A 14,653-nucleotide genomic window follows, 5' to 3' on the forward strand; every position below is an offset into this window, starting at 1 on the left:
TTCAAATATTTTCCCCATTCTTTAGTTTTTATTTTCACTGTTGGTTTATTTGCTATGCAAATGTGTTTTAATTTGATATAATTCCATTTGTCCATCTCTGCTTTTGGAGTCATGTCCATAAAAACCATTGCCCAGGCCATTGTCTGGGAATTTTTTCATCTCTGTTTCCTCTGTTTCTTCAGATCATACATTTAAGTTTTTAACCCATTTTGAGTTGATTTTTGTATGTGGTGTGAAATAAAAGTCTAATTTTATTTTATTTTTTCGCATGTGGATATCCAATTTTTTCAGCACTATGTATTGAAGAACTGTCCTTTCTCTATTGTGCATTCTTGAAATCTTTCTTAAGAATCAATTGATGGTAAATGCATAGATTTATTTCTTCTTTTAAATATTTTTTATTAGTCAATGGGCCTTTATTTTATTTATTTACATGCAGTGCTGAGAATAGAACCCAGTGCCTCACACATGCTAGGCTAGTGCTCTATCACTGAGCCACAACCTCAGCCCCAGTATCTTTCATTTTATTGGTTCATTTTATCCTAAATATTTCATTTTATTTTGTTGCTAACATTTGTGGGGTGATTTATTCATTTCTTTTTGATAATTTATGTTAGTATATAGAAATGCTACTGATTTTTTAGTGTCAATTGTATTCTTTATATTAACTTTGCTGAATTTATTATAAAATTGTTTTGGTGGAGTCCTAGGGTTTTCTATACATAAGATCATGTTATCTGCAGAGACCACCATATTATTTTTAATCTAAGAATGTATTATTTTTAATCCCCTCCTCATTTTATGGATAAAGAAATTGAGACCCAGAAAATATAGGCAACTTGGTCGAGTAGCAGAGTTGGAAACTGTACGTCTTGAGTGTGCCAAGTTTATTGTGCTACATTAATAGGAAATCAAATTGCACACCCAGTCAAATCTTGTGAAAGTTAATATTCCCTTAGGTATCACTTTCTTTGTTATCAGATTTCAAAATAGTAATACACATTTTATAGCACATCAGTTTTTCATAATTTTGAAGTATAGTGTCATGACTTGAGGACCTGCTTCATCTCCATTCAATTCTTCCAAGACATGATTCCAACCAGACAGGAACTATTTCTTCTTTGAGGGGGTCTAAATAGCAACTAACAGTCTATTGCAGTGAATAAATATTTAACGAAGATTGAATATTTCCTCTGTAATGGATCAATTACTTTGTTGATTCTCTGAGGAAGGCAGTTTTTTTAAATGTCCTGTGATAGGGTAAGAAATTTATTTTTCTGAATGTTATCAATGCCAGAGTACACATCAGTGATACAAAAATTCATGTCCCTTAGGTTTTCCTTTGCTTATTTTTCCTAGTTTAATTTATATAGTTTGAATCTTTATGTCATCTCATATATAAACCATTGATCTGATAGCATGCAATAGTCATTTGCTAAAAGGATTGGTTTTTCTAGAGTTTGTGGTATTTGAATCTCTGAAAATGAAAAATATTTGCTCACGAGGTATAAGAATGTGATGGATTTTTTTAATGAAAGAAATGTATTTTTAACTGATAAATGACTTCAAATAATTATTGTCAATTGACAAAAAATTTGCACTTTTTATATTTTTAATTATAAGTCATATACTTATTTTTCTTATTCTTAAGATTTTGTTAATTGCTCTTAGGAGTAAATGAAATACACTTATCTTTGGAGTCTCTAAATTTGTGAAGTTAGTGAAATAACTTGAAAATTTTCAAGTTGTACAATTGTGATCACTTTAGGAATCATTTGGTCAGGTTATTAATATGACATTCAGATGGAACTTACCAAATAAATTAGAAAAATGAACTCTCATTTAAATAAAACAGAAAACATGAACAGATAGGAAAAAGAATGCATGCGCTTTTTATACTCTTCTCTAGGAAGCAAGTGAACATAATTGTGAAATAGATCAGTCACACCTAGTAACAAGATATCCTCTATTTTTAAGAAATAACTTCACTATATTTAACATGTGATAAATTTTGGGACCTAATCTAAATAACTATTAACATTGATCACTATTTGACTAGAGGAAAACTGTATGTGGGGTGACAGTTATAGTACATATTTGATAACAAGGGTAGAATAAATCAGTTAAATCATAATGGTCTGATATCTGACTTTAGGTCTTTTTGACCCAGGAGTCTGTGACCTGTGAAAACTCTACTTTTTTGGATTTGTTAAAACATTTTATAGTGCAAGGATTTAAATTTAGATGAATGCCACACTGCAGGAATTGACTGATATGGTTCAAACAAAGGATATCAAGGTATAAACTGGGAAAATTTTAAGAAGTTCTGATAACAATTAACATATGTGAGAAAACAGAGCTATAGTTAGGAAGTTCCTTTTCTGCCCCAACTTATAACAAAAAGCACCTACAGTTTAACATGGTGTTTGCAATGTTCTGATTACTCAGCAGCATTCCATGTTGTGAAATCATTGCCAAGAAAATGTGCCCAAATCTTGAGTTACAGACCGTTCTTGATTCTAATTGTAAGGTATTTCAGATCCCAGGCTGCGCAACTGAAGGTAGAGGCTTGGGGGAGGGTTTGAGTCAGGGAGGGGAAGCTTTCTAGACATTACAGCTCTGTCCAGAAGCCAAATGGGAGATAAATCACTGCTGGCCACCTCTCTTATTATTGAAATGGTTCAGCCCTAGGGTTTAAATGAAGGACTAACAGGGTTTTGAAGTGCAAATAGGATGGTGAAGGGTAAACCCTTTTAGGGTTTCATTTTGATGGATTTTTTTCCTGTGCGGATTTCTGGCACTGACTGTGATCTGGAAAGGGCCCTTAAAAAAGAAAAGTTTTGTTTTTGATCAGTCAGGCAATAAGAACTTTCCACAGGGGTATACTTTTCCTGCATGCATATTGATCCTATTGTGTTTAACAGTAGATAATTGGTTGTTTGTTTGTTTGTTTGTGTTTTTTGTTTTTGATTTTTTTTTTTTTTTTAAACCTTCTGCAATGGAGCTGTCATTTCAAGGTCATGTCTCTCTCTTGTATAATGCCAAAGTGTCGAGAATGTTGAACAGAGTGATACTTTTGAATCAAGTTTTTGACAGACTACTTTAGGTTAGTATGTGTTAAAAGAAAGTCTTCTAGTTAAAAACTAAGTCCATATCAAGAACAAATCTTTTACAAAACAATGAGCATTCTGTAATTTAATCTTTTTCCATTGAGTTATATAATTGTACATATTCATTTAATTTTTCATATGCCATTCTATGTGTACAAAATAAATCAAGTTTAAAAACAAAATTATGAGAAATACTGTACTACGTCATTTGCAGAGATACACTGAAGTGTTTGAGGAAATAGGAGAGACATAAAAAATTTAAATAAGGGATATGATGACTTATCAAGTTGGAAAATTTTATTTTACCCACCCCAAATAATTCAAACACAATAGATAAAATGTCTTTTAAATGTTATATATACATACATATTTTTAAGGGGGAGGAAGGGGAAGGAGTCTGATTCCAAAGAAAAACAATTGTGTACAAATTTAAAGGTTTTGTGTGCAAAACTTAATGAAAATATTTTTACTAAACAATTGCCATTGTAAATGCTCATACTTCTTAGAAATATTGTTGATGGAACTTTTCTTGAGAATTCTGGCTCTTTGAGTATAACATACATGTATATTTGCATTGTGTGCCCTTTTTGAGAATGATAACATATTTCCCTGCAATACAGGTTTTCTTCTGTATCACTTGAGGTCTATTGTAAAAGCAATTGTTAATCTCCATAATTGACATTGATCACACAATGTTTTTAATTGACCTCCAGGTTGGTTTTTGCTTTTGTGTTCTTCAGAATTTTCCCTTTTCGATATCTGAATATTAGAGTACTATTTATTTCCTACTGCTATGTGATGAGTTTAAATAAGATGCTTTAAACAACAAAACACAAAACCCTAGATGGCATGAGGCAGAGTCCCCTCCATCTACAGCTTCCCTGTCATTAGTTTGTGACTGGGAGATGTTCATATGACCTTCCCTTTGTTAGAAGAGAGATCTGCCCTTCCCAGAATCCTCTTGTTAACTGTCTTTTTAACCCAAGTTGGAGGTTGCCTGATGAATGAAAGGTGAATAGTGAGGTTTTTTTGTTTTTTTAATGAGCTACACATATTGTTGACATTGTGTTACACGTTGCTTTTTAATTTCTAACGTGTATTTAATTTGCAAAGCATGCATGTGTCTTTCATTGCAGTAGCATTGAGTCAGCATGTCTGAGTCCAGATATTGCTTTATGCAAACAAGAAGGGTCAGGTTTAAGAATGCTGAATCGAAGTCTTAGATTTCCTGAAACACACATGTAAATGAATTTCACTTTGAATATCATTGAATAAAAGAATATACTTGAGAGCGACTTCTTTTCCCAAGAACTTTTCTTGCCTCTTGGCAAGTGAATTGCCCCAATATAAAAGCATTGATGGGGGGAAAGTGAGTTACAGAGTGAAAAGGCAATCCACATATAATCACTCTTTTCTGCCTTTGATTGTGTCAGATTTTTTTTGTGTGTGTGGCAATTGTTTTCTTTCTCGCTTAGAAGAGGTTTATGGTCCAATGTCTGTCAAGTCAGCTCCTGTCTTAAGGTTGCAGTTGTATTTCTCTCTGGAGTTCCTGGAGGTGATGTTATCTTTTGTTCACTCAGCAGTGTGGTCATTCCTGAGAGCATCTGTCACTTTAGGCATTACAAGATGGATGGGTCTCCAGTGAACTGCTGGTTGAAGCAAATGGTGAAAATAAGAAAAGACAAGGGGTTTCAGGGTCTGCAGAGAGGACAGACAACAAGGAAACACTGTTAGAAATCAAGAGTAAGCTGAGCAATAGAGGAAGAGAGCAAAGATGGATCAGATATCTATTTATAACATCTTGGGAATCAGAATCTTTTGGTGGCTATCGTGATCTGAGAAGGACATCTGCATCATGGTAAACGATTCGGTGCTTCAGATTTGCAAAATGGTTTGGACTTTTTTTTTTTTTAAGTCTGGGGAAAAGTGTTGGGAAATAATAATGGTAGAGAATGTTTTGGATGAGGATTTTGCTGTGGGTTAGTTTGTCTTTGAAAATATTCTTTAAATTAGATTAAAATTGAACCTTTAGACTTTGGTTTTCTTTTCTAATCAACTGAAGAATTGTAGATATTAAATGTTTGAAAAGTTTGGCCATATAACTAACATGTTTACTGTTTTCTGAATGCCTTTCGGTATTTGGGGAATCCTGAAAATTCTATGCTTATGCTTGAAGAAGGCAAGGGGCAGATTTTAAATTATTTCAAGTAACTTCCAATTTTCATTTAATGGACTCTTTGATCAAAGAAAGAAATATAATTGTTACTGATCAGAACAAATTGGAGATTTGTATTGCATTCATTTTGTTGGTGAAGGTCAAAATTTGTATGCTGGCCAATACAAAGTCCCTTTCTGTATATGACAAGGAACAGGAAAGGAGGTTGACTAGGGAGTAAGAAAGGGGAAAGAGGATGATGTAATTTAAAAAAAAATGATTTTGTCAAACTTTTGGCATTGTCCATGAAAAAGCCATAGGTTGAAAGGCAAAGAAATTAAGATGATTAGAAGCCTTAAGCTATACAAATGGTAGAGTATCTTCCTTCTCTATGGGTGTAAATAATAGATGAAAGAGTAAGAGTGACAACAAAGGATCAGGTCGTTTAAGAGAATGTGTGCAGCCTGAATAGGGGTCTGTGGCCGAGGGCCAAAGGTCTTAGCTTTGGGTGTAATTAGAAGAAAATACAAAAATGTCATTACTAGCAGGTGAAGTGTGCAGCACGTGGCCAAAAATTAGCAATTTTAGACTCCAAAGCTATTGGAATTGGATTACTGACCTTTAAAAAAAAAAAAATCATTAAGGTCCTTGTGGAGTCATATAGTTTTCATTGGCAGTAATGCAGTTTGACCTTGTTGACCATATGGGGTAATCTTGGGTTCGGCTGTAGGTAGCAAGGCTCCTGACTCAGAAAAGATGTCTATTTGTGTGTGGGGGGGTGGGGGGAGTTTGTGAATTTGAAAATCTAGGTTCTGCATTTTTAATTATTCTTTTGCATGAAGACATTCTTCTGACAGTAAGGGAGGTAAGATAAAGGTTTTTATTTCAGAATTTTAAATGATTCTTTTCTCTTTCAAGTTGGCATAATGGAAAGTAAAACAAATACCATTTCTTTAGAAAACATAAGGTAACATTTCTTTAAGTATTTTAAGTGCTAGAAATATTCACATTGAAATTAGTACTGCTTAGAAAATCTTTGTTTCCTTTTTAGACACAGAAACAAAGGACTAGAAATGCTTCTAAATTATGTACAAAAATCAATGAGATCGTTTTTTTTTTTCACTTCATCCTTTACAACTATATTTCCCAAATTTTCCATGCAATAGTTTATATGGACCATAATTTACTTAGTGAAGAGAATAATAGGCACACTAGTTCTCAACCAACTATATGTAATTGTAATTAATATCTTCTAAGAATACAATGCTCAAGAGGGTAGGAAACAGTAGGTCTTTTCCTTTTTACAGGCTTTCTTCTTGGAAATTAAACCACTAATTTCAAAAAGAAAAATAATTTGTGTTGATGTTATGTTTCACATTTTTGACAGTTGAGTAGATTAATTTTGACCAGGTGTCAGGGATTATAAAGCACTCAAACTCCTTAGAATAAGAAAATTGCCTTATACTGGTTTCTAAATTAAAATTAAAATATTCTGTGGGCTTTTACCATTATGGTAAATGCCTGCCAAAAATACAGACTAGATAGACTTATCTAACTTACATTCAGTGGGGGCAGAATCTTAAGAACAACAGAAAATACTTTCAAGTTCATATAATCAGGAGGGATTATTTGTTGAGTATTTAGGAAGAAGGAATTATCTGTGAATTTGCCAGTTATGATGTATATGGAGTTGTATAAGAGTTTGATAATCATTAATTTCTAATTGTTATTTTTATAGAATTATAGGTAATTATAGAATATAAGCATTTGTAAACTATTTGTATGTATATATTTTTATTTTTTTTATGTTTTCACAGGTTCAGAAAAGACCTTAGCAAGTTGTATTCTAGGCAACAAGCTCCCTGGAAGTGTTGACGCCCAACTTAATCATGAATGTGATTCAAAAATGTTAATAAACAAACCAAGGTATTGTACATTTAATTATGTTCCCCCAATCTTTCAAGATCAAATTTGTCTTAGGAAGGTGTATTTAGAATTTATATAAAGCTAATTTGTTTGGTCCTTAAACTGGTTAAGCAGATATTTCTATGAACTTCTACTTTCTCTCCATAGTGTTTGCCTTTCCCCTTCTCTCCCTCTCTACTCCCCCAACAAAACTTAGTGAGCAATGCTTTTTTCCCCCTACAACAACCTCTATATTCCCTGTATGCCTAAATTAAGAAAATAAGAATTCAGGTTTTTATTTTTTTAGTTGTAGATGAACACAAACCTTTATTTTATTTATTTATTTATTTATTTTATGCGGTGTTGAGGATTGAACCCAGGACCTCACGAGTGCTAAGTGAGTAATCTGCCACTGAGTCATAATCCCAGCCCAAGAATTCAGTTTTTTACTCCCTTTTGTTGTGATTTTATCTTTCAGATTTTCTAATGAGAGGAACTTCTAGATTTGGGCTACTGTAGAAAAACCCAAACTGTTTCCAATAACTACATATACTTTATATTTGTCTCATATAACACTATTCTGAGATGTATGTTATAGACTCTTTAAGAGTTTTTTACTGGAATTTAGGAAGAAGGAATATCAGTATATTTGTCAGTTATGATGTATATGGAATTGTATAAGACTTTTAATTTAGAAAAGGAGAAAAAGATACTGCTTTTTTTCTTCTTCTTCTGTCAGAGAAAATCAAAAGCTTGCTTGGGTTTGAGAATATAGGGTTACTCTTTTAGGTAACTCTTCTCTATCATGAGGGACATAATCCAAGATGGTCTCTCTCCTTTTGGAAGTTACAATGTGCTTAAATAGCCTGGCATTTCCAAGAGAGGCCAAAGATCTTTTCCTCTTTTATGACCTGTTGTATCCTTTTGAGGCCAAAAAGAACAAGAGGGTCATTGCCACTTCAGCCTGGTCCCTGTTTGTTCCTTCATGGTGACCATGCAGATACTGAAACCTCGTGTTGGCTTAACATTTGGGCCTGGAACATCTGGAAAATGGTCAGAGAGGGAGAGGAGGAGGCGAGAGAGAGAGAACTGTTGCATTTTGTTTCACCAGGTGCTGGGAGGAAGCAACATTAGCCTTTTTGATATGGGAGGCAAATTCTGTGGGCCCTGGAGTTAGGCTCCAACAATTGACGAGGTCAAAGGACAGCTGAGTGGGGTCAGTGAGACACCATGGGGTGTATTTTGTTACTTAGTAAAAGGAGCAGCCTCCTAAAACCTTAAAGGATTCTCTTGAAAATCTGTGTTGTGAAAAGGTTTTATGAGTCTCATGGCAAAAACTCCTGATTTATCTAAGGAATGCTCGCTTTTGTCTAATGGAAGGATAATCTTTACCAAATGTTGGCAATGACTATAAGAGTCAATATAGGACTGAAAGAACAGTGTGGGTTTGAAGTGTACTTTCCAAAATGTTTATCATTTTAATGTTTCTGTCTCAGTGAACAATTTTGCACTGTTGAAATATCACCTTTTTCTTTCCCAGGAGCATAAAGTGGGGGTGAGAGTAAGGAATGAGTTTACATTAATTTAAAAATAATTCTACATACTTTTGATCTTACCCATATACGGGTTATTATGAAACCTTTAAAAATTCCAAAATGTGTTAACTCTAAAAAGTTTTCTTTAAATTTAATTTATAAAGGAAATAAATGGCACACGAAGTATAATGTTTCTGGCTTCCAAATCTTTTAAAAATTTTCTTTGGTGGTTCTGGGGATTGAACCCCTGCTAGGCAAGTGCTCTTACTACTGAGCTACCTATCCCCAACCCCAACCCTGGCTTCTGGATTTATATGTATTTATATATTTTTTTTAGTTGTCGATGGACCTTTATTTTATTTATTTATAGGTGGTGCTGAGAATTGAACCCAGTACCTCACACATGCTAGGCGAGCGCTCTACCACTGAGCCACAACCCCAACCTGGCTTATGGATTTTTACATTTAGTTGCGGATAATTGATATATGGGGGGGTATCAGCTGATGACTAACCTTAAATTTGTGTTTCTCACACAATGTGTTTCTCATACATTTTGTAAAAGAAAATCAATGTCAGAGTCAAGAATAGAAAATAAGTAAAGTAATATAGGTCTGGGGATGGAGCTCAGTGGTAGAGTATTTGCCTAGCAACATATGAGAAGCCCTGAGTTCAATCCCAGCACCATGGCAGGTAAAAAGCAATATAATACAGAATTTTTCTCTTTGAAAGGAAATGGTGAAGGGGGAAAATTATACAAGTTGTGAAAGTTTTGTTTGTCACAGCCCATGACCTCAGGAGACCACTTATATGATTGTGGATACCTTTGAAAGGTGTTAGCCACCTGGCAAATGGATAGTGAAAGGAGACTGATAGAGGGATTTGGCAGTATTTTGATACTTCAATTTATACATTACGTATATGTACATATGCATATATAGAAAGAAAGCATATATGACAAAATGTATAGTAAGGAAAAAAGATAAAATGATGAAGAGCATACAATAGGCTTTGTTAAACATTTTCTAATTTATAAATTAGCATTACAGTTACAATTAATATACTTATTAATAATGTCTGTGATTTTTTTCATTCCATTTAAAATAATTACTTCTGTGAAAAGGGACACACACATAAATGTGAGGCTTAGCACACAGTGTGCTATTTTCTCAAGATTAAAGCACCTTTCAACAACTAATTTAGAAACCTAAGTGTAGTGACTGATAATTGCCTAGAGAAAACCCCACAGCTGTTTTAAGCAGCACTGAAATTGTGGTGAAACTGACAGATACAATTAGCAATGTTAATAAGACAAAAAGATGAACAGACGGGCAGATGACAGAATGGAAAGAAAAAGGGGGAGTAGCGACAAATCCATATAAGAAAATAGTGTTTACAGTTGCTTTGAATTTCCAGCTCTTTTTCTTTTAAGCTACATCTCCCTCTTCTAGGACCCTCTGAATTACAGCAGATCATGTTTCACAAGTTAAAAAATTCAGATATAATTTGTAAAGGTCCAAACTCATCTGATTTGAAAGAAAACAGTTGTTATGTGGTAGTACCCTAGATAAATTGTTGGATTTTGCCATTTTAAAGCACAATTGAATATGCAATGCTTTTTATTTTTTTTTTCAGTTGTAGATGGACACAATACCTTTATTTTATTTATTTGTGTGGTGCTGAGGATCGAATCCAGTGCCTCACACGAGAGGCAAGGGCTCTGCCACGAGCTACAACCCCAGCCCAGAATGTGCGATGCTTTTTAAAAGTCAATTTTAAATGTATTTCTATTTTACTGTGATTACTGAGTGTCATTCTTGAGTTTACCCTTCTTCACACTTATAATTCTCAGTCATCTACGTGCATTACAAATGGGACTGTTTCGGATTTAGTGATCCACCAAAAACCGAATACAATACAAACCAAAAATCCCTGTAGAAGTCGTTGAGGCATTAATACTAATTATAGCCCACTTTCCAAACAATCACAGGAAAATTAAATATGGCTAGTTAGAGAAATTAGGTGTGTTCTATAAAAAATGTAGTTATCGATGCCTTTTTCACTATAATTTTAAAATATCAGTCGAAATTGAGAAAATTATTGTAGTAATATCTTTCAAAATTCTACTCTGCATTTGGGAAATTAGTTTTTGCCTCTGGTGTTTTATGCAGATTTTAATGATTGTTGTGATAAATCCCCAGAAGTTTGTTCTCTGAAACCACAGCAACTCTAAATTCTCTCTGCAGCAACCTTGATGGATGTGGTGAGCCACACTTTGGAAGCATTTCTCCTTATTTAATGTTTTCTGTTCTGGATTATTGACTCTTCTCCCTGTTGAAAAATTGGTCTCTGGTGACATGGTAGAGGTCACACGTTGCCTATTATTGTTTTGTTTCTTTGATCTTACTCAGGGATTGCCTCTGGTAATTATGCTAGTTCCAGAGAGTCTTGACAAGATGTGTTTATTTTACAGAAGAATCTCTGGCATTTCAAGGAAGAAAATAAAGATTTCCAGTAGTAACATGCAACTCTTTGTTATAAAGGAAAAATGGCATTGCATTTCATTTTTAATTATGATAGTTTTCAATAATTATTATGAAATTAGTTGGCATATCACAGTAATTATTTCTACAATAACACATTGTGTATCAGAAAGTATTACTAAAAATGGTAAATTTTAGAATTATGTTACTAGGACTGGGTTTTGACTTCAGTATATAAAGTATTTTTGGCTTCAGAAGCTATCAAAATGGATTGGTCCCCATTCAAGTTTACAGAACTATTAAAAGAAGTTGAAAAATTATTTTAATCTGTTTGCATTTTCTAGAGATTTCTAGCAAGAAGGGTGAATAAAAGTGAAATAAAATACTAGTTTTGAATACATGGTTAGCTTTGTGCTTTTTTCAGAATGTACTTGGTCTCTTTGGACCTCTTTAATGTATAATTGGATAAGACACAAAAGCTCAATCTATTCATTTTTTTAAAAACTCAGTTCCTTCCCTTCCTGCCTTTGACAGTCTGGAGATTGAACCCAGGCCTCAAACGAGTGCTCTTACCACTGAGCTGCACTTCCAGCCCATTTAAAAAATTTTTATTTTGAGATGGCTTCATTAAGTTGCCTAGGCTGCCCTTGAATTTGCAATTCTCCTGCCTCAACCTCCCAAGTAGCTGGTATTATGGGTATGTGCTCCCTCATCTGGCTCAATTTAAAACCAATATTTTTGGGCTAGGGATATAGCTCAGTTGGTAGAGTGCTTGCCTTGCAAGCACAAGGCCTTGGGTTCAATCCCCAGTACTGCAAAAAATAAATAAATAAAACCAATATTTTGTTTTAAACAAAATATTTGCCCTCCCAAATTCATAATCTAACAATGGAGTTTAGAAAAATACTAGGTAGGGCCCACAATATAAATAATTGAGTGACAAATGTTAATTTAAATGAATAAATGAGGCTAGGGTGTTGCTTAGTGGTAAGGCGAGTGCTTAGCATGTGCAAGGCCACCAGGTTCAATCTCCAGCACCAAAACTAAATAATAAATAAATGAGATGCTAAGAGAGCATAAAAGAGAGAGAACTGTGAATGAGCATTTGTTTATAATTTCAGATTATAGAATCAATGAGAACTTCCTAGAATTGCATTTGCTTTATTTGTCCAGGAGTCACACGTTATCACTCACTTCTGAATTTGGTGTGGGGATGGGGGCGGATCTGAGAATTGAACCCAAGGTCTTGCATATGCTAAGCATGTGCTCTACCACTGAGCGGCAGCCCCAACCCCTATCCAGTGAATATTATTAATAAAGAAAGAATATACAATCAGTAATGCAATAGCAAATTATTTTCTTACACAAAGTCAAATAATTTTATTGTTATAAGGAATAATAATAATCTCTTCTATATGCTGATCTTACATATGAAAAAACTAAGCTTGCAAGGTTAAGTGATCACCAGGGATATAACCAGACCTCTTAAAATTTAAATCTTAGGTTTCCTAGTCATTGAATATACATGGAGTTGCACTGTCCAATATGATAGCTACCTATCACATGTAGTCATTTAAATTAATTACAATTAAATAAAATTGAAAATTTAGTTCTTCAGTCACTGTAGCCACATTTCAAGGGCCCAACTTCCATGTGGTTTGTGGCTACCATATATTGCCTAGTGCAGATATAGAACATTTCCATCATCTCAGAAAATTTTATTGACCAGCACTGCTCTTGGTGTCAAAGGTTACCCCATGATTCATATATATGATTGTAAATTTCTTAATAAGTGATTTGTACATAGTGCCAAATAGCAGCTTTTGGAACTGTTGATGTTCATTTGTTGTGAACAATGCCCCAAAATCTCCTGTAGTGCCTAATGCATTCAAAGGAAAAGGCACATCTTTTCTTAGTATCTTTAATGTAGCACAATGCTAAACAAACAAAAAACTACTGTTACTACTAACATAACCGTGCTAGTCACTATTCTAAAAATTGTATAGATACATAGTTTCATGTATTGTTATAGGAACCTATGAGATTGATAGTCAAATTCCCACTCTACAGATGAGAGATTAAGTAACTTACCCAGTATCACACAGGGAGTGATGGGGTAGGATTTCAGTTACGGTCATCTGACTCCAGAGCCTATGTGCTTAATCATTAGAATTTCTGTAAATGCTATTTGGCTGGAAGGATGATTATTAAAGATTGGAAAGTGAGTGACAGTATCTATAAAAGACAAAGATAGCAAAACATGGAAGCTATATACTGTTGTGGTTTTTTTTTTTTTTTTTTTTTTTTTTGTACTGTTGCTGGCACATTGTCAATAAATTGTGACTTAAAAATATTACTCTTGAAACAAAAATAACTACACACACATAAATAACTGCACACAAACAGACCATACCACCTTTACTTCACCTTTTTGGGTTTTTTTTTTTTTTTTTTTCAGCTTCAAACATGTTTTTGTGGGGAAAACATGGACTTTTGAGTTATTTTAATCTAAGTTCCACTATTTCAAAACTGGATGACTGGCTTGTTGCAGAAACTAGTTCATTTGCTCTACAGACCCGTCCCTCACTCTAAATGTGCATGTTGTCTTATGGTTTCATTTAACTTGTTCCTTGATCCTGTAATCAGAAGTTGCTCTCAAGGTTTGACCAGATTCATCACACCCTTTGGCAAGAATACTTCCTAGGGGCTGTATGTGCCTCATATCTTCTCCTTGGGGAAGCCTTGGTGTCTCACTGCCTCACTTGTAGTGAGGCTAAGTTTGATCAGTGGGTTTAAGAGGTGACAACCTGATCTTTCCATTATTAAGTTCTCCATCAACCTTTTACCTTTTAATAATTTCACATATTATCATTGCATGCATGAATTTTTCATTTGGGGTTGCAGAGTGGTCATTTTATACTTCTATCATTCTTTGCACCTCTATTAGCTGGAATTCTTCACTAAAAAATAATCACTATCTGATAACTATAACTGTTTGGTTACTTTGAAGTACAAAAAGAGCAAGGTAAATGCTATCCTTTTTTTTTTCCTAGTTGCACTCAATTCATTAGGTGTTTTGTTTTGTTTTTCTGTTATTAAGACAGTTCTTTCTTTTTCTCCTTGAGTAGCAAAATTAGTCCTTGAGTTTTTATATTTTTAGTGTATTTTGGCCAATTGCATGTGTTCTCTGGTATGTTCAGTTTCTCTAATCTTTGACCTATGGGAACTCTTCATCTGGACTCCTGTGTGTTTGGACATGACCCATTAGTTCTTGGTAGTACATTGCTTTTCCTTTCCATTTTTGAGACAAAAGGAAAATTGAGAGACCATGGAAGCATTAGCAGTCACCTATTCCCAAGCTGCTCTTCTTTTCACTTTTCCAATGTGATTTCCTGAAGCCACCAGAGATGCTCCCTCTTTACTTCCATCCTTCATCCACAATATTTCCTTCTGTGGAAAAAGGAAATA

The 14,653-nt window shown here is 34.1% G+C and overlaps 1 protein-coding gene across 12 annotated transcripts in view; it reads left to right on the plus strand.

The window, feature by feature from the left end:
* The window catches only part of GREB1L (GREB1 like retinoic acid receptor coactivator), a 255,134-nt gene that overhangs the window by 117,804 nt on the left and 122,677 nt on the right, over nt 1-14,653 (plus strand). For 9 of the 12 annotated variants that reach the window (XM_079108273.1, XM_079108276.1, XM_079108272.1 and 6 more), the window contains exon 2: nt 7,083-7,191. The exons of 1 other annotated variant lie outside the window; for it this stretch is intronic. The gene's annotated coding sequence lies outside the window, so the exon portion shown is untranslated. Of the gene's footprint in view, nt 1-3,081; nt 3,107-4,690; nt 4,969-7,082; nt 7,192-14,653 lie in introns of those variants that run through there. 2 more of the 12 variants (XM_079108279.1, XM_079108278.1) reach the window with 2 other exon arrangements.

This window comes from Sciurus vulgaris, assembly GCF_902686455.1.
Source record: "Sciurus vulgaris genome assembly, chromosome: 13".
Taxonomy (NCBI): Eukaryota; Metazoa; Chordata; class Mammalia; order Rodentia; family Sciuridae; genus Sciurus; species Sciurus vulgaris.